The 23,730-nt window shown below is 45.3% G+C and overlaps 31 non-coding genes across 31 annotated transcripts; 14 read left to right on the top strand and 17 right to left on the bottom strand.

The window, feature by feature from the left end:
- Positions 1-156: 156 nt before the first annotated feature.
- trnam-cau lies at positions 157-228 on the bottom strand. Its single transcript has one exon. It is a non-coding gene; the product is annotated as a tRNA-Met (tRNA).
- A 388-nt stretch (positions 229-616) lies between these two features.
- Positions 617-690, top strand: trnai-aau. Its single transcript has one exon. It is a non-coding gene; the product is annotated as a tRNA-Ile (tRNA).
- A 1,381-nt stretch (positions 691-2,071) lies between these two features.
- Positions 2,072-2,145, top strand: trnai-aau. Its single transcript has one exon. It is a non-coding gene; the product is annotated as a tRNA-Ile (tRNA).
- A 1,371-nt stretch (positions 2,146-3,516) lies between these two features.
- On the top strand, positions 3,517-3,590 carry trnai-aau. Its single transcript has one exon. It is a non-coding gene; the product is annotated as a tRNA-Ile (tRNA).
- Positions 3,591-5,224: 1,634 nt separating this feature from the next.
- On the bottom strand, positions 5,225-5,306 carry trnal-uag. The gene has a single exon. It is a non-coding gene; the product is annotated as a tRNA-Leu (tRNA).
- A 330-nt stretch (positions 5,307-5,636) lies between these two features.
- Positions 5,637-5,708, bottom strand: trnam-cau. Its single transcript has one exon. It is a non-coding gene; the product is annotated as a tRNA-Met (tRNA).
- A 393-nt stretch (positions 5,709-6,101) lies between these two features.
- On the top strand, positions 6,102-6,175 carry trnai-aau. Its single transcript has one exon. It is a non-coding gene; the product is annotated as a tRNA-Ile (tRNA).
- An 888-nt stretch (positions 6,176-7,063) lies between these two features.
- On the bottom strand, positions 7,064-7,135 carry trnam-cau. Its single transcript has one exon. It is a non-coding gene; the product is annotated as a tRNA-Met (tRNA).
- Positions 7,136-7,528: 393 nt separating this feature from the next.
- trnai-aau lies at positions 7,529-7,602 on the top strand. The gene has a single exon. It is a non-coding gene; the product is annotated as a tRNA-Ile (tRNA).
- A 916-nt stretch (positions 7,603-8,518) lies between these two features.
- On the bottom strand, positions 8,519-8,590 carry trnam-cau. Its single transcript has one exon. It is a non-coding gene; the product is annotated as a tRNA-Met (tRNA).
- Positions 8,591-8,983: 393 nt separating this feature from the next.
- Positions 8,984-9,057, top strand: trnai-aau. The gene has a single exon. It is a non-coding gene; the product is annotated as a tRNA-Ile (tRNA).
- Positions 9,058-9,973: 916 nt separating this feature from the next.
- trnam-cau lies at positions 9,974-10,045 on the bottom strand. The gene has a single exon. It is a non-coding gene; the product is annotated as a tRNA-Met (tRNA).
- Positions 10,046-10,692: 647 nt separating this feature from the next.
- Positions 10,693-10,774, bottom strand: trnal-uag. The gene has a single exon. It is a non-coding gene; the product is annotated as a tRNA-Leu (tRNA).
- A 330-nt stretch (positions 10,775-11,104) lies between these two features.
- trnam-cau lies at positions 11,105-11,176 on the bottom strand. The gene has a single exon. It is a non-coding gene; the product is annotated as a tRNA-Met (tRNA).
- Positions 11,177-11,569: 393 nt separating this feature from the next.
- trnai-aau lies at positions 11,570-11,643 on the top strand. The gene has a single exon. It is a non-coding gene; the product is annotated as a tRNA-Ile (tRNA).
- Positions 11,644-12,161: 518 nt separating this feature from the next.
- On the bottom strand, positions 12,162-12,243 carry trnal-uag. Its single transcript has one exon. It is a non-coding gene; the product is annotated as a tRNA-Leu (tRNA).
- Positions 12,244-12,573: 330 nt separating this feature from the next.
- Positions 12,574-12,645, bottom strand: trnam-cau. The gene has a single exon. It is a non-coding gene; the product is annotated as a tRNA-Met (tRNA).
- A 393-nt stretch (positions 12,646-13,038) lies between these two features.
- On the top strand, positions 13,039-13,112 carry trnai-aau. The gene has a single exon. It is a non-coding gene; the product is annotated as a tRNA-Ile (tRNA).
- Positions 13,113-13,630: 518 nt separating this feature from the next.
- Positions 13,631-13,712, bottom strand: trnal-uag. Its single transcript has one exon. It is a non-coding gene; the product is annotated as a tRNA-Leu (tRNA).
- Positions 13,713-14,042: 330 nt separating this feature from the next.
- trnam-cau lies at positions 14,043-14,114 on the bottom strand. Its single transcript has one exon. It is a non-coding gene; the product is annotated as a tRNA-Met (tRNA).
- Positions 14,115-14,507: 393 nt separating this feature from the next.
- Positions 14,508-14,581, top strand: trnai-aau. Its single transcript has one exon. It is a non-coding gene; the product is annotated as a tRNA-Ile (tRNA).
- A 917-nt stretch (positions 14,582-15,498) lies between these two features.
- trnam-cau lies at positions 15,499-15,570 on the bottom strand. The gene has a single exon. It is a non-coding gene; the product is annotated as a tRNA-Met (tRNA).
- Positions 15,571-15,963: 393 nt separating this feature from the next.
- Positions 15,964-16,037, top strand: trnai-aau. The gene has a single exon. It is a non-coding gene; the product is annotated as a tRNA-Ile (tRNA).
- A 916-nt stretch (positions 16,038-16,953) lies between these two features.
- Positions 16,954-17,025, bottom strand: trnam-cau. The gene has a single exon. It is a non-coding gene; the product is annotated as a tRNA-Met (tRNA).
- A 393-nt stretch (positions 17,026-17,418) lies between these two features.
- trnai-aau lies at positions 17,419-17,492 on the top strand. The gene has a single exon. It is a non-coding gene; the product is annotated as a tRNA-Ile (tRNA).
- Positions 17,493-18,916: 1,424 nt separating this feature from the next.
- trnam-cau lies at positions 18,917-18,988 on the bottom strand. The gene has a single exon. It is a non-coding gene; the product is annotated as a tRNA-Met (tRNA).
- A 389-nt stretch (positions 18,989-19,377) lies between these two features.
- On the top strand, positions 19,378-19,451 carry trnai-aau. Its single transcript has one exon. It is a non-coding gene; the product is annotated as a tRNA-Ile (tRNA).
- A 915-nt stretch (positions 19,452-20,366) lies between these two features.
- trnam-cau lies at positions 20,367-20,438 on the bottom strand. The gene has a single exon. It is a non-coding gene; the product is annotated as a tRNA-Met (tRNA).
- A 929-nt stretch (positions 20,439-21,367) lies between these two features.
- trnai-aau lies at positions 21,368-21,441 on the top strand. Its single transcript has one exon. It is a non-coding gene; the product is annotated as a tRNA-Ile (tRNA).
- Positions 21,442-21,931: 490 nt separating this feature from the next.
- On the bottom strand, positions 21,932-22,013 carry trnal-uag. Its single transcript has one exon. It is a non-coding gene; the product is annotated as a tRNA-Leu (tRNA).
- A 785-nt stretch (positions 22,014-22,798) lies between these two features.
- trnai-aau lies at positions 22,799-22,872 on the top strand. Its single transcript has one exon. It is a non-coding gene; the product is annotated as a tRNA-Ile (tRNA).
- The last annotated feature ends 858 nt before the right edge of the window (positions 22,873-23,730 follow it).

Raw genomic sequence — 23,730 nt, 5'->3', positions numbered from 1 at the left:
GAGAAATTCAGAAAAGCACAGCAAGGTTTGACCACCATCAATTGTATTAAGTCTATGGACTGCAGACATGAGGTTTCACTAAATGGCCACACCTTGCTTCTACCACAGTGTCGGCATTTACCGCCAACCATGCATAGAACACACATAGCACTGGCTTAGCAGAGGATGGTTTCGATCCATCGACCTCTGGGTTATGGGCCCAGCACGCTTCCGCTGCGCCACTCTGCTCCTGACCTCCCCCCAAAAATGAGAACAACAGATGGGAAAACTCTTAGGTAAGTCTACTAGGACCAGTTTTACAAAGCCTAAACATCACCAGCTTGAGGATCATGTAAAATACATTGATTTATGTGCAGATTCCAACAATGCAAAGTGGACAACCCCAAAAGCTTCTTCACACAAAATCCACTCTCCAAACCTTCTGCAAAAATAGTACATCCAGTCACAGAGTATGACTCAATTGGAATCATCACAAATCAGGGGTGCTTTTTGATGTGAGGTAACAATGTTTGCCAGTGCACCACTGTGCACCACCACCAGCAGCCTACTTAACGATGTTTATTTTGTGAAACCCAATAGGAAATCGACTCAAAACCTTGTTATAATGCCGAACGAGGGCCGGTTAGCTCAGATGGTCAGAGCGTGGTGCTAATAACGCCAAGGTCATGGGTTCGACCCCCATACTGGCCATTGACATCATCTTTATACAAAAACCACAACCCCGAAGTTTCTTCACACAAAAATTCACCACCAAAACCTTCTGCAAAAAAATGAAGTCCTTTCACAGAGTGTGTCTGAATTGGAATCATTCAAATCAGGGCAGCTTCATGCTGTGAGGTAACAATCTTTGCCGGTGCACCACCACCAGCAGCATAATTAAATATCTTTACACACACGATTCCCAAAATTGCTAAGCCAAAGGAGACAAAGCCTGGTGTCTCCTGGCAAACTTCACACTGGTGGCGGTTGAACTGAGTTGGCTAACAAAGTACAGAGACTTTTCTGTGCCATGGATGACTATGACTCGTGTTCAACTTTTAGGATGTAATCCAAGTAACCAATGACAAGGACTTTTACAGTAAGCCATGTCTTTGAAACCCTCAGCCACACAACATTTAACATTACTCCTTTAGTGTTCAACAATTAAAGGTGTTACGGGACACAAACTGTGCCTCTGACAGAAAACGACTGAAATGACTGTTGTCTGATTTGAACCCACACCTCCGAAGAGACTGGAGCCTAAATCCAGCGCCTTGGACCCCTAGGCCACACTACCTGTAGAGGAAGGCTCTTTTTCGGTTTTGTTTTTCCAAGATATCGCAAATCAGTATGACGTTGTCAGGTAAGATGCGCCACTGAAAAGGCAGACCACTGACGTGCACAGGAAGAAGAATGTCTAAGCTAAAGAAGGGTTCACTCTGCTGTTTGCCCAACAGTCATAAAGACAAAGGAGAAATTCAGAAAAGCACAGCAAGGTTTGACCACCATCAATTGTATTAAGTCTATGGACTGCAGACATGAGGTTTCACTAAATGGCCACACCTTGCTTCTTCCCCAGTGTCGGCATTTACCGCCAACCATGCGTAGAACACACATAGCACTGCCTTAGCAGAGGATGGCTTCGATCCATCGACCTCTGGGTTATGGGCCCAGCACGCTTCCGCTGCGCCACTCTGCTCCTGACCTCCCTCCAAAAATGAGAACAACAGATGGGCAAACTCTTCTTAGGTAAGTCTACCAGGGACCAGTTTGCCAAAGTCGAAACACGCCCAGCTTGAGGATCATGTGTACACATTGATTTATGTGTGCAGATTCCAACAATGCAAAGCGGGACAACCCCAAAGCTTCTTCACACAAAATCCACTCTCCAAACCTTCTGCAAAAATAGTACATCCAGTCACAGAGTATGACTCAATTGGAATCATCACAAATCAGGGGTGCTTTTTGATGTGAGGTAACAATGTTTGCCAGTGCACCACTGTGCACCACCACCAGCAGCCTACTTAACGATGTTTATTTTGTGAAACCCAATAGGAAATCGACTCAAAACCTTGTTATAATGCCGAACGAGGGCCGGTTAGCTCAGATGGTCAGAGCGTGGTGCTAATAACGCCAAGGTCATGGGTTCGACCCCCATACTGGCCATTGACATCATCTTTATACAAAAACCACAACCCCGAAGTTTCTTCACACAAAAATTCACCCCCAAAACCTTCTGCAAAAAGATGAAGTCCTTTCACAGAGTGTGTCTGAATTGGAATCATTCAAATCAGGGCAGCTTCATGCTGTGAGGTAACAATCTTTGCCGGTGCACCACCACCAGCAGCATAATTAAATATCTTTACACACACGATTCCCAAAATTGCTAAGCCAAAGGAGACAAAGCCTGGTGTCTCCTGGCAAACTTCACACTGGTGGCGGTTGAACTGAGTTGGCTAACAAAGTACAGAGACTTTTCTGTGCCATGGATGACTATGACTCGTGTTCAACTTTTAGGATGTAATCCAAGTAACCAATGACAAGGACTTTTACAGTAAGCCATGTCTTTGAAACCCTCAGCCACACAACATTTAACATTACTCCTTTAGTGTTCAACAATTAAAGGTGTTATGGGACACAAACTGTGCCTCTGACAGAAAACGACTGAAATGACTGTTGTCTGATTTGAACCCACGCCTCCGAAGAGACTGGAGCCTAAATCCAGCGCCTTGGACCCCTCGGCCACACTACCTGTAGAGGAAGGCTCTTTTTCGGTTTTGTTTTTCCAAGATATCGCAAATCAGTATGACGTTGTCAGGTAAGATGCGCCACTGAAAAGGCAGACCACTGACGTGCACAGGTAGAAGAATGTCTAAGCTAAAGAAGGGTTCACTCTGCTGTTTGCCCAACAGTCATAAAGACAAAGGAGAAATTCAGAAAAGCACAGCAAGGTTAGACCACCATCAATTGTATTAAGTCTATGGACTGCAGACATGAGGTTTCACTAAATGGCCACACCTTGCTTCTTCCCCAGTGTCGGCATTTACCGCCAACCATGCATAGAACACACATAGCACTGCCTTTGCAGAGGATGGTTTCGATCCATCGACCTCTGGGTTATGGGCCCAGCACGCTTCCGCTGCGCCACTCTGCTCCTGACCTCCCTCCAAAAATGAGAACAACAGATGGGCAAACTCTTCTTAGGTAAGTCTACCAGGGACCAGTTTGCCAAAGTCGAAACACGCCCAGCTTGAGGATCATGTGTACACATTGATTTATGTGTGCAGATTCCAACAATGCAAAGCGGGACAACCCCAAAGCTTCTTCACACAAAATCCACTCTCCAAACCTTCTGCAAAAATAGTACATCCAGTCACAGAGTATGACTCAATTGGAATCATCACAAATCAGGGGTGCTTTTTGATGTGAGGTAACAATGTTTGCCAGTGCACCACCACCAGCAGCCTACTTAACGATGTTTATTTTGTGAAACCCAATAGGAAATCGACTCAAAACCTTGTTATAATGCCGAACGAGGGCCGGTTAGCTCAGATGGTCAGAGCGTGGTGCTAATAACGCCAAGGTCATGGGTTCGACCCCCATACTGGCCATTGACATCATCTTTATACAAAAACCACAACCCCGAAGTTTCTTCACACAAAAATTCCCCCAAAAACCTTCTGCAAAAAAATGAAGTCCTTTCACAGAGTGTGTCTGAATTGGAATCATTCAAATCAGGGCAGCTTTATGCTGTGAGGTAACAATCTTTGCCGGTGCACCACCACCAGCAGCATAATTAAATATCTTTACACACACGATTCCCAAAATTGCTAAGCCAAAGGAGACAAAGCCTGGTGTCTCCTGGCAAACTTCACACTGGTGGCGGTTGAACTGAGTTGGCTAACAAAGTACAGAGACTTTTCTGTGCCATGGATGACTATGACTCGTGTTCAACTTTTAGGATGTAATCCAAGTAACCAATGACAAGGACTTTTACAGTAAGCCATGTCTTTGAAACCCTCAGCCACACAACATTTAACATTACTCCTTTAGTGTTCAACAATTAAAGGTGTTATGGGACACAAACTGTGCCTCTGACAGAAAACGACTGAAATGACTGTTGTCTGATTTGAACCCACACCTCCGAAGAGACTGGAGCCTAAATCCAGCGCCTTGGACCCCTCGGCCACAATACCTGTAGAGGAAGGCTTTTTTTCGGTTTTGTTTTTCCAAGATATCGCAAATCAGTATGACGTTGTCAGGTAAGATGCGCCACTGAAAAGGCAGACCACTGACGTGCACAGGTAGAAGAATGTCTAAGCTAAAGAAGGGTTCACTCTGCTGTTTGCCCAACAGTCATAAAGACAAAGGAGAAATTCAGAAAAGCACAGCAAGGTTAGACCACCATCAATTGTATTAAGTCTATGGACTGCAGACATGAGGTTTCACTAAATGGCCACACCTTGCTTCTTCCCCAGTGTCGGCATTTACCGCCAACCATGCATAGAACACACATAGCACTGCCTTTGCAGAGGATGGTTTCGATCCATCGACCTCTGGGTTATGGGCCCAGCACGCTTCCGCTGCGCCACTCTGCTCCTGACCTCCCCCCAAAAATGAGAACAACAGATGGGCAAACTCTTCTTAGGTAAGTCTACCAGGGACCAGTTTGCCAAAGTCGAAACACGCCCAGCTTGAGGATCATGTGTACACATTGATTTATGTGTGCAGATTCCAACAATGCAAAGCGGGACAACCCCAAAGCTTCTTCACACAAAAATTCACCACCAAAACCTTCTGCAAAAAAATGAAGTCCTTTCACAGAGTGTGTCTGAATTGGAATCATTCAAATCAGGGCAGCTTCATGCTGTGAGGTAACAATCTTTGCCGGTGCACCACCACCAGCAGCATAATTAAATATCTTTACACACACGATTCCCAAAATTGCTAAGCCAAAGGAGACAAAGCCTGGTGTCTCCTGGCAAACTTCACACTGGTGGCGGTTGAACTGAGTTGGCTAACAAAGTAAAGAGACTTTTCTGTGCCATGGATGACTATGACGAGTGTTCAACTTTTAGGATGTAATCCAAGTAACCAATGACAAGGACTTTTACAGTAAGCCATGTCTTTGAAACCCTCAGCCACACAACATTTAACATTACTCCTTTAGTGTTCAACAATTAAAGGTGTTATGGGACACAAACTGTGCCTCTGACAGAAAACCACTGAAATGACTGTTGTCCGATGGCAGTGGTGGGATTTGAACCAACGCCTCTGAAGAGACTGGAGCCTAAATCCAGCGCCTTGGACCCCTCGGCCACACTACCTGTAGAGGATGGCTCTTTTTCGGTTTTGTTTTTCCAAGATATCGCAAATCAGTATGACGTTGTCAGGTAAGATGCGCCACTGAAAAGGCAGACCACTGACATGCACAGGAAGAAGAATGTCTAAGCTAAAGAAGGGTTCATTCTGCTGTTTGCCCAACAGTCATAAAGACAAAGGAGAAATTCAGAAAAGCACAGCAAGGTTTGACCACCATCAATTGTATTAAGTCTATGGACTGCAGACATGAGGTTTCACTAAATGGCCACACCTTGCTTCTACCCCAGTGTCGGCATTTACCGCCAACCATGCATAGAACACACATAGCACTGGCTTAGCAGAGGATGGTTTCGATCCATCGACCTCTGGGTTATGGGCCCAGCACGCTTCCGCTGCGCCACTCTGCTCCTGACCTCCCTCCAAAAATGAGAACAACAGATGGGCAAACTCTTCTTAGATAAGTCTACCAGGGACCAGTTTGCCAAAGTCGAAACACGCCCAGCTTGAGGATCATGTGTACACATTGATTTATGTGTGCAGATTCCAACAATGCAAAGCGGGACAACCCCAAAGCTTCTTCACACAAAATCCACTCTCCAAACCTTCTGCAAAAATAGTACATCCAGTCACAGAGTATGACTCAATTGGAATCATCACAAATCAGGGGTGCTTTTTGATGTGAGGTAACAATGTTTGCCAGTGCACCACTGTGCACCACCACCAGCAGCCTACTTAACGATGTTTATTTTGTGAAACCCAATAGGAAATCGACTCAAAACCTTGTTATAATGCCGAACGAGGGCCGGTTAGCTCAGATGGTCAGAGCGTGGTGCTAATAACGCCAAGGTCATGGGTTCGACCCCCATACTGGCCATTGACATCATCTTTATACAAAAACCACAACCCCGAAGTTTCTTCACACAAAAATTCACCCCAAAAACCTTCTGCAAAAAAATGAAGTCCTTTCACAGAGTGTGTCTGAATTGGAATCATTCAAATCAGGGCAGCTTTATGCTGTGAGGTAACAATCTTTGCCGGTGCACCACCACCAGCAGCATAATTAAATATCTTTACACAAAGACAAAACCTGGTGTCTCCTGGCAAACTTCACACTGGTGGCGGTTGAACTGAGTTGGCTAACAAAGTACAGAGACTTTTCTGTGCCATGGATGACTATGACTCGTGTTCAACTTTTAGGATGTAATCCAAGTAACCAATGACAAGGACTTTTACAGTAAGCCATGTCTTTGAAACCCTCAGCCACACAACATTTAACATTACTCCTTTAGTGTTCAACAATTAAAGGTGTTATGGGACACAAACTGTGCCTCTGACAGAAAACGACTGAAATGACTGTTGTCTGATTTGAACCCACGCCTCCGAAGAGACTGGAGCCTAAATCCAGCGCCTTGGACCCCTCGGCCACACTACCTGTAGAGGAAGGCTCTTTTTCGGTTTTGTTTTTCCAAGATATCGCAAATCAGTATGACGTTGTCAGGTAAGATGCGCCACTGAAAAGGCAGACCACTGACGTGCACAGGAAGAAGAATGTCTAAGCTAAAGAAGGGTTCATTCTGCTGTTTGCCCAACAGTCATAAAGACAAAGGAGAAATTCAGAAAAGCACAGCAAGGCTTGAACACCATCAATTGTATTAAGTCTATGGACCGCAGACATGAGGTTTCACTAAATGGCCACACCTTGCTTCTTCCCCAGTGTCGGCATTTACCACCAACCATGCATAGAACACACATAGCACTGCCTTAGCAGAGGATGGTTTCGATCCATCGACCTCTGGGTTATGGGCCCAGCACGCTTCCGCTGCGCCACTCTGCTCCTGACCTCCCCCCAAAAATGAGAACAACAGATGGGCAAACTCTTCTTAGGTAAGTCTACCAGGGACCAGTTTGCCAAAGTCGAAACACGCCCAGCTTGAGGATCATGTGTACACATTGATTTATGTGTGCAGATTCCAACAATGCAAAGCGGGACAACCCCAAAGCTTCTTCACACAAAATCCACTCTCCAAACCTTCTGCAAAAATAGTACATCCAGTCACAGAGTATGACTCAATTGGAATCATCACAAATCAGGGGTGCTTTTTGATGTGAGGTAACAATGTTTGCCAGTGCACCACTGTGCACCACCACCAGCAGCCTACTTAACGATGTTTATTTTGTGAAACCCAATAGGAAATCGACTCAAAACCTTGTTATAATGCCGAACGAGGGCCGGTTAGCTCAGATGGTCAGAGCGTGGTGCTAATAACGCCAAGGTCATGGGTTCGACCCCCATACTGGCCATTGACATCATCTTTATACAAAAACCACAACCCCGAAGTTTCTTCACACAAAAATTCACCCCAAAAACCTTCTGCAAAAAAATGAAGTCCTTTCACAGAGTGTGTCTGAATTGGAATCATTCAAATCAGGGCAGCTTTATGCTGTGAGGTAACAATCTTTGCCGGTGCACCACCACCAGCAGCATAATTAAATATCTTTACACACACGATTCCCAAAATTGCTAAGCCAAAGGAGACAAAGCCTGAAGTCTCCTGGCAAACTTAACACTGGTGGAGGTTGAACTGAGTTGGCTAACAAAGTACAGAGACTTTTCTGTGCCATGGATGACTATGACTCGTGTTCAACTTTTAGGATGTAATCCAAGTAACCAATGACAAGGACTTTTACAGTAAGCCATGTCTTTGAAACCCTCAGCCACACAACATTTAACATTACTCCTTTAGTGTTCAACAATTAAAGGTGTTATGGGACACAAACTGTGCCTCTGACAGAAAACGACTGAAATGACTGTTGTCTGATTTGAACCCACACCTCCGAAGAGACTGGAGCCTAAATCCAGCGCCTTGGACCCCTCGGCCACACTACCTGTAGAGGAAGGCTTTTTTTCGGTTTTGTTTTTCCAAGATATCGCAAATCAGTATGACGTTGTCAGGTAAGATGCGCCACTGAAAAGGCAGACCACTGACGTGCACAGGAAGAAGAATGTCTAAGCTAAAGAAGGGTTCATTCTGCTGTTTGCCCAACAGTCATAAAGACAAAGGAGAAATTCAGAAAAGCACAGCAAGGTTTGACCACCATCAATTGTATTAAGTCTATGGACTGCAGACATGAGGTTTCACTAAATGGCCACACCTTGCTTCTACCCCAGTGTCGGCATTTACCGCCAACCATGCATAGAACACACATAGCACTGCCTTAGCAGAGGATGGTTTCGATCCATCGACCTCTGGGTTATGGGCCCAGCACGCTTCCGCTGCGCCACTCTGCTCCTGACCTCCCTCCAAAAATGAGAACAACAGATGGGCAAACTCTTCTTAGGTAAGTCTACCAGGGACCAGTTTGCCAAAGTCGAAACACGCCCAGCTTGAGGATCATGTGTACACATTGATTTATGTGTGCAGATTCCAACAATGCAAAGCGGGACAACCCCAAAGCTTCTTCACACAAAATCCACTCTCCAAACCTTCTGCAAAAATAGTACATCCAGTCACAGAGTATGACTCAATTGGAATCATCACAAATCAGGGGTGCTTTTTGATGTGAGGTAACAATGTTTGCCAGTGCACCACTGTGCACCACCACCAGCAGCCTACTTAACGATGTTTATTTTGTGAAACCCAATAGGAAATCGACTCAAAACCTTGTTATAATGCCGAACGAGGGCCGGTTAGCTCAGATGGTCAGAGCGTGGTGCTAATAACGCCAAGGTCATGGGTTCGACCCCCATACTGGCCATTGACATCATCTTTATACAAAAACCACAACCCCGAAGTTTCTTCACACAAAAATTCACCCCCAAAACCTTCTGCAAAAAAATGAAGTCCTTTCACAGAGTGTGTCTGAATTGGAATCATTCAAATCAGGGCAGCTTTATGCTGTGAGGTAACAATCTTTGCCGGTGCACCACCACCAGCAGCATAATTAAATATCTTTACACACACGATTCCCAAAATTGCTAAGCCAAAGGAGACAAAGCCTGAAGTCTCCTGGCAAACTTAACACTGGTGGAGGTTGAACTGAGTTGGCTAACAAAGTACAGAGACTTTTCTGTGCCATGGATGACTATGACTCGTGTTCAACTTTTAGGATGTAATCCAAGTAACCAATGACAAGGACTTTTACAGTAAGCCATGTCTTTGAAACCCTCAGCCACACAACATTTAACATTACTCCTTTAGTGTTCAACAATTAAAGGTGTTACGGGACACAAACTGTGCCTCTGACAGAAAACGACTGAAATGACTGTTGTCTGATTTGAACCCACACCTCCGAAGAGACTGGAGCCTAAATCCAGCGCCTTGGACCCCTCGGCCACAATACCTGTAGAGGAAGGCTTTTTTTCGGTTTTGTTTTTCCAAGATATCGCAAATCAGTATGACGTTGTCAGGTAAGATGCGCCACTGAAAAGGCAGACCACTGACATGCACAGGAAGAAGAATGTCTAAGCTAAAGAAGGGTTCATTCTGCTGTTTGCCCAACAGTCATAAAGACAAAGGAGAAATTCAGAAAAGCACAGCAAGGTTTGACCACCATCAATTGTATTAAGTCTATGGACTGCAGACATGAGGTTTCACTAAATGGCCACACCTTGCTTCTACCCCAGTGTCGGCATTTACCGCCAACCATGCATAGAACACACATAGCACTGCCTTAGCAGAGGATGGTTTCGATCCATCGACCTCTGGGTTATGGGCCCAGCACGCTTCCGCTGCGCCACTCTGCTCCTGACCTCCCTCCAAAAATGAGAACAACAGATGGGCAAACTCTTCTTAGGTAAGTCTACCAGGGACCAGTTTGCCAAAGTCGAAACACGCCCAGCTTGAGGATCATGTGTACACATTGATTTATGTGTGCAGATTCCAACAATGCAAAGCGGGACAACCCCAAAGCTTCTTCACACAAAAATTCACCACCAAAACCTTCTGCAAAAAAATGAAGTCCTTTCACAGAGTGTGTCTGAATTGGAATCATTCAAATCAGGGCAGCTTCATGCTGTGAGGTAACAATCTTTGCCGGTGCACCACCACCAGCAGCATAATTAAATATCTTTACACACACGATTCCCAAAATTGCTAAGCCAAAGGAGACAAAGCCTGGTGTCTCCTGGCAAACTTCACACTGGTGGCGGTTGAACTGAGTTGGCTAACAAAGTAAAGAGACTTTTCTGTGCCATGGATGACTATGACGAGTGTTCAACTTTTAGGATGTAATCCAAGTAACCAATGACAAGGACTTTTACAGTAAGCCATGTCTTTGAAACCCTCAGCCACACAACATTTAACATTACTCCTTTAGTGTTCAACAATTAAAGGTGTTATGGGACACAAACTGTGCCTCTGACAGAAAACCACTGAAATGACTGTTGTCCGATGGCAGTGGTGGGATTTGAACCAACGCCTCTGAAGAGACTGGAGCCTAAATCCAGCGCCTTGGACCCCTCGGCCACACTACCTGTAGAGGATGGCTCTTTTTCGGTTTTGTTTTTCCAAGATATCGCAAATCAGTATGACGTTGTCAGGTAAGATGCGCCACTGAAAAGGCAGACCACTGACATGCACAGGAAGAAGAATGTCTAAGCTAAAGAAGGGTTCATTCTGCTGTTTGCCCAACAGTCATAAAGACAAAGGAGAAATTCAGAAAAGCACAGCAAGGTTTGACCACCATCAATTGTATTAAGTCTATGGACTGCAGACATGAGGTTTCACTAAATGGCCACACCTTGCTTCTACCCCAGTGTCGGCATTTACCGCCAACCATGCATAGAACACACATAGCACTGGCTTAGCAGAGGATGGTTTCGATCCATCGACCTCTGGGTTATGGGCCCAGCACGCTTCCGCTGCGCCACTCTGCTCCTGACCTCCCTCCAAAAATGAGAACAACAGATGGGCAAACTCTTCTTAGATAAGTCTACCAGGGACCAGTTTGCCAAAGTCGAAACACGCCCAGCTTGAGGATCATGTGTACACATTGATTTATGTGTGCAGATTCCAACAATGCAAAGCGGGACAACCCCAAAGCTTCTTCACACAAAATCCACTCTCCAAACCTTCTGCAAAAATAGTACATCCAGTCACAGAGTATGACTCAATTGGAATCATCACAAATCAGGGGTGCTTTTTGATGTGAGGTAACAATGTTTGCCAGTGCACCACTGTGCACCACCACCAGCAGCCTACTTAACGATGTTTATTTTGTGAAACCCAATAGGAAATCGACTCAAAACCTTGTTATAATGCCGAACGAGGGCCGGTTAGCTCAGATGGTCAGAGCGTGGTGCTAATAACGCCAAGGTCATGGGTTCGACCCCCATACTGGCCATTGACATCATCTTTATACAAAAACCACAACCCCGAAGTTTCTTCACACAAAAATTCACCCCCAAAACCTTCTGCAAAAAGATGAAGTCCTTTCACAGAGTGTGTCTGAATTGGAATCATTCAAATCAGGGCAGCTTTATGCTGTGAGGTAACAATCTTTGCCGGTGCACCACCACCAGCAGCATAATTAAATATCTTTACACACACGATTCCCAAAATTGCTAAGCCAAAGGAGACAAAACCTGGTGTCTCCTGGCAAACTTCACACTGGTGGCGGTTGAACTGAGTTGGCTAACAAAGTACAGAGACTTTTCTGTGCCATGGATGACTATGACGAGTGTTCAACTTTTAGGATGTTATCCAAGTAACCAATGACAAGGACTTTTACAGTAAGCCATGTCTTTGAAACCCTCAGCCACACAACATTTTACATTACTCCTTTAGTGTTCAACAACTAAAGGTGTTATGGGACACAAACTGTGCCTCTGACAGAAAACCACTGAAATGACTGCTGTCTGATGGCAGTGGTGGGATTTGAACCCACGCCTCCGAAGAGACTGGAGCCTAAATCCAGCGCCTTGGACCCCTCGGCCACACTACCTGTAGAGGAAGGCTTTTTTTCGGTTTTGTTTTTCCAAGATATCGCAAATCAGTATGACGTTGTCAGGTAAGATGCGCCACTGAAAAGGCAGACCACTGACGTGCACAGGTAGAAGAATGTCTAAGCTAAAGAAGGGTTCACTCTGCTGTTTGCCCAACAGTCATAAAGACAAAGGAGAAATTCAGAAAAGCACAGCAAGGTTAGACCACCATCAATTGTATTAAGTCTATGGACTGCAGACATGAGGTTTCACTAAATGGCCACACCTTGCTTCTACCCCAGTGTCGGCATTTACCGCCAACCATGCATAGAACACACATAGCACTGCCTTAGCAGAGGATGGTTTCGATCCATCGACCTCTGGGTTATGGGCCCAGCACGCTTCCGCTGCGCCACTCTGCTCCTGACCTCCCCCCAAAAATGAGAACAACAGATGGGCAAACTCTTCTTAGGTAAGTCTACCAGGGACCAGTTTGCCAAAGTCGAAACACGCCCAGCTTGAGGATCATGTGTACACATTGATTTATGTGTGCAGATTCCAACAATGCAAAGCGGGACAACCCCAAAGCTTCTTCACACAAAATCCACTCCCCAAACCTTCTGCAAAAATAGTACATCCAGTCACAGAGTATGACTCAATTGGAATCATAACAAATCAGGGGTCCTTTTTGATGTGAGGTAACAATGTTTGCCAGTGCACCACTGTGCACCACCACCAGCAGCCTACTTAACGATGTTTATTTTGTGAAACCCAATAGGAAATCGACTCAAAACCTTGTTATAATGCCGAACGAGGGCCGGTTAGCTCAGATGGTCAGAGCGTGGTGCTAATAACGCCAAGGTCATGGGTTCGACCCCCATACTGGCCATTGACATCATCTTTATACAAAAACCACAACCCCGAAGTTTCTTCACACAAAAATTCACCCCCAAAACCTTCTGCAAAAAGATGAAGTCCTTTCACAGAGTGTGTCTGAATTGGAATCATTCAAATCAGGGCAGCTTTATGCTGTGAGGTAACAATCTTTGCCGGTGCACCACCACCAGCAGCATAATTAAATATCTTTACACACACGATTCCCAAAATTGCTAAGCCAAAGGAGACAAAACCTGGTGTCTCCTGGCAAACTTCACACTGGTGGCGGTTGAACTGAGTTGGCTAACAAAGTACAGAGACTTTTCTGTGCCATGGATGACTATGACGAGTGTTCAACTTTTAGGATGTTATCCAAGTAACCAATGACAAGGACTTTTACAGTAAGCCATGTCTTTGAAACCCTCAGCCACACAACATTTTACATTACTCCTTTAGTGTTCAACAACTAAAGGTGTTATGGGACACAAACTGTGCCTCTGACAGAAAACCACTGAAATGACTGCTGTCTGATGGCAGTGGTGGGATTTGAACCCACGCCTCCGAAGAGACTGGAGCCTAAATCCAGCGCCTTGGACCCCTCGGCCACACTACCTGTAGAGGAAAGCTCTTTTTCGGTTTTGTTTTTCCAAGATATCGCAAATCAGTATGACGTTGTCAGGTAAGATGCGCCACTGAAAAGGTAGACCACTGACGTGCACAGGTAGAAGAATGTCTAAGCTAAAGAAGGGTTCACTCTGCTGTTTGCCCAACAGTCATAAAGACAAAGGAGAAATTCAGAAAAGCACAGCAAGGTTTGACCACCATCAATTGTATTAAGTCTATGGACTGCAGACATGAGGTTTCACTAAATGGCCACACCTTGCTTCTTCCCCAGTGTCGGCATTTACCACCAACCATGCATAGAACACACATAGCACTGCCTTAGCAGAGGATGGTTTCGATCCATCGACCTCTGGGTTATGGGCCCAGCACGCTTCCGCTGCGCCACTCTGCTCCTGATCTCCCCCTAAAAATGAGAACAACAGATGGGCAAACTCTTCTTAGGTAAGTCTACCAGGGACCAGTTTGCCAAAGTCGAAACACGCCCAGCTTGAGGATCATGTGTACACATTGATTTATGTGTGCAGATTCCAACAATGCAAAGCGGGACAACCCCAAAGCTTCTTCACACAAAATCCACTCCCCAAACCTTCTGCAAAAATAGTACATCCAGTCACAGAGTATGACTCAATTGGAATCATAACAAATCAGGGGTCCTTTTTGATGTGAGGTAACAATGTTTGCCAGTGCACCACTGTGCACCACCACCAGCAGCCTACTTAACGATGTTTATTTTGTGAAACCCAATAGGAAATCGACTCAAAACCTTGTTATAATGCCGAACGAGGGCCGGTTAGCTCAGATGGTCAGAGCGTGGTGCTAATAACGCCAAGGTCATGGGTTCGACCCCCATACTGGCCATTGACATCATCTTTATACAAAAACCACAACCCCGAAGTTTCTTCACACAAAAATTCACCACCAAAACCTTCTGCAAAAAGATGAAGTCCTTTCACAGAGTGTGTCTGAATTGGAATCATTCAAATCAGGGCAGCTTCATGCTGTGAGGTAACAATCTTTGCCGGTGCACCACCACCAGCAGCATAATTAAATATCTTTACACACACGATTCCCAAAATTGCTAAGCCAAAGGAGACAAAACCTGGTGTCTCCTGGCAAACTTCACACTGGTGGCGGTTGAACTGAGTTGGCTAACAAAGTACAGAGACTTTTCTGTGCCATGGATGACTATGACGAGTGTTCAACTTTTAGGATGTTATCCAAGTAACCAATGACAAGGACTTTTACAGTAAGCCATGTCTTTGAAACCCTCAGCCACACAACATTTAACATTACTCCTTTAGTGTTCAACCAATTAAAGGTGTTATGGGACACAAACTGTGCCTCTGACAGAAAACGACTGAAATGACTGTTGTCTGATTTGAACCCACACCTCCGAAGAGACTGGAGCCTAAATCCAGCGCCTTGGACCCCTCGGCCACACTACCTGTAGAGGAAGGCTCTTTTTCGGTTTTGTTTTTCCAAGATATCGCAAATCAGTATGACGTTGTCAGGTAAGATGCGCCACTGAAAAGGTAGACCACTGACGTGCACAGGTAGAAGAATGTCTAAGCTAAAGAAGGGTTCACTCTGCTGTTTGCCCAACAGTCATAAAGACAAAGGAGAAATTCAGAAAAGCACAGCAAGGTTTGACCACCATCAATTGTATTAAGTCTATGGACTGCAGACATGAGGTTTCACTAAATGGCCACACCTTGCTTCTTCCCCAGTGTCGGCATTTACCGCCAACCATGCATAGAACACACATAGCACTGGCTTAGCAGAGGATGGTTTCGATCCATCGACCTCTGGGTTATGGGCCCAGCACGCTTCCGCTGCGCCACTCTGCTCCTGATCTCCCCCTAAAAATGAGAACAACAGATGGGCAAACTCTTCTTAGGTAAGTCTACCAGGGACCAGTTTGCCAAAGTCGAAACACGCCCAGCTTGAGGATCATGTGTACACATTGATTTATGTGTGCAGATTCCAACAATGCAAAGCGGGACAACCCCAAAGCTTCTTCACACAAAATCCACTCCCCAAACCTTCTGCAAAAATAGTACATCCAGTCACAGAGTATGACTCAATTGGAATCATAACAAATCAGGGGTCCTTTTTGATGTGAGGTAACAATGTTTGCCAGTGCACCACTGTGCACCACCACCAGCAGCCTACTTAACGATGTTTATTTTGTGAAACCCAATAGGAAATCGACTCAAAACCTTGTTATAATGCCGAACGAGGGCCGGTTAGCTCAGATGGTCAGAGCGTGGTGCTAATAACGCCAAGGTCATGGGTTCGACCCCCATACTGGCCATTGACATCATCTTTATACAAAAACCACAACCCCGAAGTTTCTTCACACAAAAATTCACCACCAAAACCTTCTGCAAAAAGATGAAGTCCTTTCACAGAGTGTGTCTGAATTGGAATCATTCAAATCAGGGCAGCTTCATGCTGTGAGGTAACAATCTTTGCCGGTGCACCACCACCAGCAGCATAATTAAATATCTTTACACACACGATTCCCAAAATTGCTAAGCCAAAGGAGACAAAACCTGGTGTCTCCTGGCAAACTTCACACTGGTGGCGGTTGAACTGAGTTGGCTAACAAAGTACAGAGACTTTTCTGTGCCATGGATGACTATGACGAGTGTTCAACTTTTAGGATGTTATCCAAGTAACCAATGACAAGGACTTTTACAGTAAGCCATGTCTTTGAAACCCTCAGCCACACAACATTTTACATTACTCCTTTAGTGTTCAACAATTAAAGGTGTTATGGGACACAAACTGTGCCTCTGACAGAAAACCACTGAAATGACTGTTGTCTGATTTGAACCCACACCTCCGAAGAGACTGGAGCCTAAATCCAGCGCCTTGGACCCCTCGGCCACAATACCTGTAGAGGAAGGCTTTTTTTCGGTTTTGTTTTTCCAAGATATCGCAAATCAGTATGACGTTGTCAGGTAAGATGCGCCACTGAAAAGGCAGACCACTGACGTGCACAGGTAGAAGAATGTCTAAGCTAAAGAAGGGTTCACTCTGCTGTTTGCCCAACAGTCATAAAGACAAAGGAGAAATTCAGAAAAGCACAGCAAGGTTTGACCACCATCAATTGTATTAAGTCTATGGACTGCAGACATGAGGTTTCACTAAATGGCCACACCTTGCTTCTTCCCCAGTGTCGGCATTTACCGCCAACCATGCGTAGAACACACATAGCACTGCCTTAGCAGAGGATGGTTTCGATCCATCGACCTCTGGGTTATGGGCCCAGCACGCTTCCGCTGCGCCACTCTGCTCCTGACCTCCCCCCAAAAATGAGAACAACAGATGGGCAAACTCTTCTTAGGTAAGTCTACCAGGGACCAGTTTGCCAAAGTCGAAACACGCCCAGCTTGAGGATCATGTGTACACATTGATTTATGTGTGCAGATTCCAACAATGCAAAGCGGGACAACCCCAAAGCTTCTTCACACAAAATCCACTCTCCAAACCTTCTGCAAAAATAGTACATCCAGTCACAGAGTATGACTCAATTGGAATCATCACAAATCAGGGGTGCTTTTTGATGTGAGGTAACAATGTTTGCCAGTGCACCACTGTGCACCACCACCAGCAGCCTACTTAACGATGTTTATTTTGTGAAACCCAATAGGAAATCGACTCAAAACCTTGTTATAATGCCGAACGAGGGCCGGTTAGCTCAGATGGTCAGAGCGTGGTGCTAATAACGCCAAGGTCATGGGTTCGACCCCCATACTGGCCATTGACATCATCTTTATACAAAAACCACAACCCCGAAGTTTCTTCACACAAAAATTCACCACCAAAACCTTCTGCAAAAAGATGAAGTCCTTTCACAGAGTGTGTCTGAATTGGAATCATTCAAATCAGGGCAGCTTCATGCTGTGAGGTAACAATCTTTGCCGGTGCACCACCACCAGCAGCATAATTAAATATCTTTACACACACGATTCCCAAAATTGCTAAGCCAAAGGAGACAAAACCTGGTGTCTCCTGGCAAACTTCACACTGGTGGCGGTTGAACTGAGTTGGCTAACAAAGTACAGAGACTTTTCTGTGCCATGGATGACTATGACGAGTGTTCAACTTTTAGGATGTTATCCAAGTAACCAATGACAAGGACTTTTACAGTAAGCCATGTCTTTGAAACCCTCAGCCACACAACATTTTACATTACTCCTTTAGTGTTCAACAACTAAAGGTGTTATGGGACACAAACTGTGCCTCTGACAGAAAACCACTGAAATGACTGTTGTCTGATTTGAACCCACACCTCCGAAGAGACTGGAGCCTAAATCCAGCGCCTTGGACCCCTCGGCCACACTACCTGTAGAGGAAGGCTTTTTTTCGGTTTTGTTTTTCCAAGATATCGCAAATCAGTATGACGTTGTCAGGTAAGATGCGCCACTGAAAAGGCAGACCACTGACGTGCACAGGTAGAAGAATGTCTAAGCTAAAGAAGGGTTCACTCTGCTGTTTGCCCAACAGTCATAAAGACAAAGGAGAAATTCAGAAAAGCACAGCAGACCACCATCAATTGTATTAAGTCTATGGACTGCAGACATGAGGTTTCACTAAAGCCGCACCTTGCTTCTACCCAGTGTCGGCATTGCCAACATAGAACACACACGCTGGCTTAGCAGAGGATGGTTTCGTCCATCGACCTCTGGGTTATGGGCCCAGCACGCTTCCGCTGCGCCACTCTGCTCCTTCCCTCAAAATGAGAACAACAGATGGGCAAACTCTTCTTAGGTAAGTCTACCAGGACCAGTTTAAAGTCGAAACAAGCCCAGCGAGGATCTGTACACATTGGTTATGTGTGCAGATTCCAACAATGCAAAGCGGGACAACCCCAAAGCTTCTTCACACAAAATCCACTCTCCAAACCTTCTGCAAAAATAGTACATCCAGTCACAGAGTATGACTCAATTGGAATCATCACAAAAATAGGGGTGCTTTTTGATGTGAGGTAACAATGTTTGCCAGTGCCCAACAGTCATAAAGACAAAGGAGAAATTCCGAAAAGCACAGCAAGGTTTGACCACCATCAATTGTATTAAGTCTATGGACTGCAGACATGAGGTTTCACTAAATGGCCACACCTTGCTTCTTCCCCAGTGTCGGCATTTACCGCCAACCATGCATAGAACACACATAGCACTGCCTTAGCAGAGGATGGTTTCGATCCATCGACCTCTGGGTTATGGGCCCAGCACGCTTCCGCTGCGCCACTCTGCTCCTGACCTCCCCCCAAAAATGAGAACAACAGATGGGCAAACTCTTCTTAGGTAAGTCTACCAGGGACCAGTTTGCCAAAGTCGAAACACGCCCAGCTTGAGGATCATGTGTACACATTGATTTATGTGTGCAGATTCCAACAATGCAAAGCGGGACAACCCCAAAGCTTCTTCACACAAAATCCACTCTCCAAACCTTCTGCAAAAATAGTACATCCAGTCACAGAGTATGACTCAATTGGAATCATCACAAATCAGGGGTGCTTTTTGATGGAGGTAACAATGTTGCCAGTGCCACTGTGCACCACCACCAGCAGCCTACTTAACGATGTTTATTTTGTGAAACCCAATAGGAAATCGACTCAAAACCTTGTTATAATGCCGAACGAGGGCCGGTTAGCTCAGATGGTCAGAGCGTGGTGCTAATAACGCCAAGGTCATGGGTTCGACCCCCATACTGGCCATTGACATCATCTTTATACAAAAACCACAACCCCGAAGTTTCTTCACACAAAAATTCACCACCAAAACCTTCTGCAAAAAGATGAAGTCCTTTCACAGAGTGTGTCTGAATTGGAATCATTCAAATCAGGGCAGCTTCATGCTGTGAGGTAACAATCTTTGCCGGTGCACCACCACCAGCAGCATAATTAAATATCTTTACACACACGATTCCCAAAATTGCTAAGCCAAAGGAGACAAAGCCTGGTGTCTCCTGGCAAACTTACACTGGTGGCGGTTGAACTGAGTTGGCTAACAAAGTACAGAGACTTTTCTGTGCCATGGATGACTATGACTCGTGTTCAACTTTTAGGATGTAATCCAAGTAACCAATGACAAGGACTTTTACAGTAAGCCATGTCTTTGAAACCCTCAGCCACACAACATTTAACATTACTCCTTTAGTGTTCAACAATTAAAGGTGTTATGGGACACAAACTGTGCCTCTGACAGAAAACGACTGAAATGACTGTTGTCTGATTTGAACCCACGCCTCCGAAGAGACTGGAGCCTAAATCCAGCGCCTTGGACCCCTCGGCCACACTACCTGTAGAGGAAGGCTCTTTTTCGGTTTTGTTTTTCCAAGATATCGCAAATCAGTATGACGTTGTCAGGTAAGATGCGCCACTGAAAAGGCAGACCACTGACGTGCACAGGTAGAAGAATGTCTAAGCTAAAGAAGGGTTCACTCTGCTGTTTGCCCAACAGTCATAAAGACAAAGGAGAAATTCAGAAAAGCACAGCAAGGTTTGACCACCATCAATTGTATTAAGTCTATGGACTGCAGACATGAGGTTTCACTAAATGGCCACACCTTGCTTCTTCCCCAGTGTCGGCATTTACCGCCAACCATGCATAGAACACACATAGCACTGGCTTAGCAGAGGATGGTTTCGATCCATCGACCTCTGGGTTATGGGCCCAGCACGCTTCCGCTGCGCCACTCTGCTCCTGACCTCCCTCCAAAAATGAGAACAACAGATGGGCAAACTCTTCTTAGGTAAGTCTACCAGGGACCAGTTTGCCAAAGTCGAAACACGCCCAGCTTGAGGATCATGTGTACACATTGATTTATGTGTGCAGATTCCAACAATGCAAAGCGGGACAACCCCAAAGCTTCTTCACACAAAATCCACTCTCCAAACCTTCTGCAAAAATAGTACATCCAGTCACAGAGTATGACTCAATTGGAATCATCACAAAAATAGGGGTGCTTTTTGATGTGAGGTAACAATGTTTGCCAGTGCCCAACAGTCATAAAGACAAAGGAGAAATTCCGAAAAGCACAGCAAGGTTTGACCACCATCAATTGTATTAAGTCTATGGACTGCAGACATGAGGTTTCACTAAATGGCCACACCTTGCTTCTTCCCCAGTGTCGGCATTTACCGCCAACCATGCATAGAACACACATAGCACTGCCTTAGCAGAGAATGGTTTCGATCCATCGACCTCTGGGTTATGGGCCCAGCACGCTTCCGCTGCGCCACTCTGCTCCTGACCTCCCTCCAAAAATGAGAACAACAGATGGGCAAACTCTTCTTAGGTAAGTCTACCAGGGACCAGTTTGCCAAAGTCGCAACACGCCCAGCTTGAGGATCATGTGTACACATTGATTTATGTGTGCAGATTCCAACAATGCAAAGCGGGACAACCCCAAAGCTTCTTCACACAAAATCCACTCTCCAAACCTTCTGCAAAAATAGTACATCCAGTCACAGAGTATGACTCAATTGGAATCATCACAAATCAGGGGTGCTTTTTGATGTGAGGTAACAATGTTTGCCAGTGCACCACCACCAGCAGCCTACTTAACGATGTTTATTTTGTGAAACCCAATAGGAAATCGACTCAAAACCTTGTTATAATGCCGAACGAGGGCCGGTTAGCTCAGATGGTCAGAGCGTGGTGCTAATAACGCCAAGGTCATGGGTTCGACCCCCATACTGGCCATTGACATCATCTTTATACAAAAACCACAACCCTGAAGTTTCTTCACACAAAAATTCACCACCAAAACCTTCTGCAAAAAAATAAAGTCCTTTCACAGAGTGTGTCTGAATTGGAATCATTCAAATCAGGGCAGCTTCATGCTGTGAGGTAACAATCTTTGCCGGTGCACCACCACCAGCAGCATAATTAAATATCTTTACACAAAGACAAAACCTGGTGTCTCCTGGCAAACTTCACACTGGTGGCGGTTGAACTGAGTTGGCTAACAAAGTACAGAGACTTTTCTGTGCCATGGATGACTATGACGACTGTTTAACTTTTAGGATGTAATCCAAGTAACCAATGACAAGGACTTTTAGAGTGAGCCATGTCTTTGAAACCCTCAGCCACACAACATTTTACATTACTCCTTTAGTGTTCAACAATTAAAGGTGTTATGGGACACAAACTGTGCCTCTGACAGAAAACCACTGAAATGACTGTTGCCTGATGGCAGTGGTGGGATTTGAACCCACGCCTCCGAAGAGACTGGAGCCTAAATCCAGCGCCTTGGACCCCTCGGCCACACTACCTACAGAGGAAGGCTCTTTTTCGGTTTTGCTTTTCCAAGATATCGCAAATCAGTATGACGTTGTCAGGTAAGATGCGCCACTGAAAAGGCAGACCACTGACGTGCACAGGAAGAAGAATGTCTAAGCTAAAGAAGGGTTCACTCTGCTGTTTGCCCAACAGTCATAAAGACAAAGGAGAAATTCAGAAAAGCACAGCAAGGTTTGGCCACCTTCAATTGTATTAAGTCTATGGACTGCAGACATGAGGTTTCACTAAATGGCCACACCTTGCTTCTACCCCAGTGTCGGCATCTACCGCCAACCATGCATAGAACACACATAGCACTGCCTTAGCAGAGGATGGTTTCGATCCATCGACCTCTGGGTTATGGGCCCAGCACGCTTCCGCTGAGCCACTCTGCTCCTGACCTCCCCCCAAAAATGAGAACAACAGATGGGCAAACTCTTCTTAGGTAAGTCTACCAGGGACCAGTTTGCCAAAGTCGAAACACGCCCAGCTTGAGGATCATGTGTACACATTGATTTATGTGTGCAGAATTCAACAATGCAAAGCGGGACAACCCCAAAGCTTCTTCACACAAAATCCACTCTCCAAACCTTCTGCAAAAATAGTACATCCAGTCACAGAGTATGACTCAATTGGAATCATCACAAATCAGGGGTGCTTTTTGATGTGAGGTAACAATGTTTGCCAGTGCACCACCACCAGCAGCCTACTTAACGATGTTTATTTTGTGAAACCCAATAGGAAATCGACTCAAAACCTTGTTATAATGCCGAACGAGGGCCGGTTAGCTCAGATGGTCAGAGCATGGTGCTAATAACGCCAAGGTCATGGGTTCGACCCCCATACTGGCCATTAACATCATCTTTATACAAAAACCACAACCCCGAAGTTTCTTCACACAAAAATTCACCCCCAAAACCTTCTGCAAAAAGATGAAGTCCTTTCACAGAGTGTGTCTGAATTGGAATCATTCAAATCAGGGCAGCTTTATGCTGTGAGGTAACAATCTTTGCCGGTGCACCACCACCAGCAGCATAATTAAATATCTTTACACACACGATTCCCAAAATTGCTAGGCCAAAGGAGACAAAGCCTGGTGTCTCCTGGCAAACTTCACACTGGTGGCTGTTGAACTGAGTTGGCTAACAAAGTACAGAGACTTTTCTGTGCCATGGATGACTATGACTCGTGTTCAACTTTTAGGATGTAATCCAAGTAACCAATGTGTTCAACTTTTAGGATGTAATCCAAGTAACCAATGACAAGGACTTTTACAGTAAGCCATGTCTTTGAAACCCTCAGCCACACAACATTTAACATTACTCCTTTAGTGTTCAACAATTAAAGGTGTTATGGGACACAAACTGTGCCTCTGACAGAAAACCACTGAAATGACTGTTGTCTGATTTGAACCCACGCCTCCGAAGAGACTGGAGCCTAAATCCAGCGCCTTGGACCCCTCGGCCACACTACCTGTAGAGGAAGGCTCTTTTTCGGTTTTGTTTTTCCAAGATATCGCAAATCAGTATGACGTTGTCAGGTAAGATGCGCCACTGAAAAGGTAGACCACTGACGTGCACAGGTAGAAGAATGTCTAAGCTAAAGAAGGGTTCACTCTGCTGTTTGCCCAACAGTCATAAAGACAAAGGAGAAATTCAGAAAAGCACAGCAAGGTTTGACCACCATCAATTGTATTAAGTCTATGGACTG

The sequence above is a fragment of the Solea senegalensis genome, unplaced genomic scaffold (assembly GCF_019176455.1).
Source record: "Solea senegalensis isolate Sse05_10M unplaced genomic scaffold, IFAPA_SoseM_1 scf7180000017349, whole genome shotgun sequence".
In the NCBI taxonomy this organism is placed as follows: domain Eukaryota; kingdom Metazoa; phylum Chordata; class Actinopteri; order Pleuronectiformes; family Soleidae; genus Solea; species Solea senegalensis.
This window is presented reverse-complemented; position numbering and strand designations above follow the sequence as displayed.